Genomic DNA, 2,149 nt, shown 5'->3' with positions numbered 1-2,149 from the left:
GACGTGTTGTGTCCACGTCGGGTCCACATCTAGGGCATGGTCACTGTGTGCTCCAGGGTGTAGTGAGCGTGGGATGGCACATATCGCTTCTGGATCGTGCAGGCAGTTCATGGCCAGATTAGTTAGGAGTTATTTGCTTTGTTTCATTAGTTAAATACCATCAAGTAAATCCCAAAAAATCTATTGAGCTTTAGCAGCGCAAAACATCGCTCTCGCTCTCGCTCTCGCGCATGTGTATAGTTGACATCTTGCTGGCGTGGCTAACAATTGGCATAAGAGCTAGTTGCCTGAGGGGCTGTGATGTCGATGTCCATTCATGGAACGGGGTCGAGGACATCACTGTGCAATGGACGTCGCCACTCACTATCGCCACTGACATGAAGACTGCATTGCCATGATGACGGAACATGGGATCTTATGGTGCATCAGTTGGTGGTGAAGGAAGTGGGCGGCACGGCAAACTATCCAACATTGACATGCACGAACTATGGCAATTGGGTCGTGTTGATGCAGGTAATGCTCAAGGCCAGAGGGCTTTGGGAGGCTGTCAGCATCGGTGGCGTCGACTTTCAAGAGGATCGAATGGCGCTTGAGGCCATTATGCAGGTTGTGCCATCTGAGACGATGAGACGCTCGCAGCAAAGGGCTCAGCCAAGCGCACATGGGACACGCTCAAGACCCAGCATATTGGAGTTGAATGCGTGTGCAAGGCAAAGACAGCAACGCTACACCACGAATTTGATGTGCTCATGTTATTTGACGTGGAGTCTATCGATGACTTCACTATCCACATCATCAGCCTCACCAATGAGCTCAACACACTGGGTGAGCCGCGCAATGAGGAGACAATGTTGAGGAAGTTTCTGCAACACGTTCCCCTGTGGCTCTCCCTGATAGCTCTCTCGATCGAGACCCTTCTCGACATTGAGACACTATCGGTTGAGGAGCTCGCTAGGAGACTAAGGGATGTGAAAGAACATGACAAGCTCGGGGCTCCATCGTCTGGGAGTGCAAGCTATGGTAGCAAGTTGTATCTCAATGAGGAGGAATGATTGGCTCACTATAAGCAGTGTTAGCCTGGGGAGGGCTCCAGTGGCGGTGGGGCGAAGTCTGGGCGCAACAACCACAACTGAGGCAAGTCTTCTTAGTAGTCTTTCGACTACGCGTGCAATGGCAAGGACAATGCCCATGACAAGTGCTGCAACTCCGGCAAGACAGGCACTGAGCCCAAAACTGCCAAAAGCCGAAGCGCACTGACCACGCCAATCTGGTCCAAGCTGATGACGATGAACCATCACTGGTCATGGCGTAGATGTGTGCCTTGATAAAGTGATCGGTGACGTCCTAAAAGGGGGAGGGGGTTGAATTAGGACATTTAAAACTAATGGGCTCCAAAAACTTCACAAGATAAACCTATATCAATTTTTATCTAAATGTGCTCTACGTTTATCTAGTGTATTTACTCTACCGTTCAAAAGATTTTGCAACCTATCTAGAAAGGTAAATTGTAAGTATGTAAATGGGAAACATAAACAAGGTAGAGAGAGAAAACTCGCCACAAGGAATTTTTATCCCGTGGTATCGATGGTAAACATCACCCCTAGTCCACATTGGAGTAGCCACATAGGCTATAGCTCCCGGACGGTACCTGGTCATGACCCTTGAGCCACCAAGGCCTCAAGTGGGTAGAGCCACAAAGCCACCAAGGTAAGGCCTCACCAGAAGCCTCTCTCCTGGTCACTTGCTGTTGTCTTCACTTTAGAGTTTGATCCAAACAAGGCAAGGGTCTCCGCATCCCCGTACAAGAGTCTTGCCACCGCTCCACACCAAGTTAGAGGGTCAACAAGCTTGAGCCACCAAGGCCCAAGGTGCTGACGAGTCACCAAGACTCCAAGGTGCCAGCATACCACTTGGTACAAGCTAGGATCACTCCTTAATCCCCTCTCTAGGTAGCAACACCTAGACACAACTCTCTCTAGGCCTATTAGCACTAATCACTCTCTAATCATGTGCTTAGTTGCCTTGGATGATCACTTTAAGCACTTTGGTATGTTGGATGTCTTCTCAAGTATATGTGAGCTTCTCTGGACTCCAGCACCTTCAAATGATCGAGTGGATGGGTATTTATAGCCTCAATCCCATGGACTAG

Source organism: Phragmites australis, chromosome 24 (genome assembly GCF_958298935.1).
Source record: "Phragmites australis chromosome 24, lpPhrAust1.1, whole genome shotgun sequence".
Lineage (NCBI taxonomy): Eukaryota > Viridiplantae > Streptophyta > Magnoliopsida > Poales > Poaceae > Phragmites > Phragmites australis.
Note: the sequence above shows the minus strand (reverse complement) of the source record.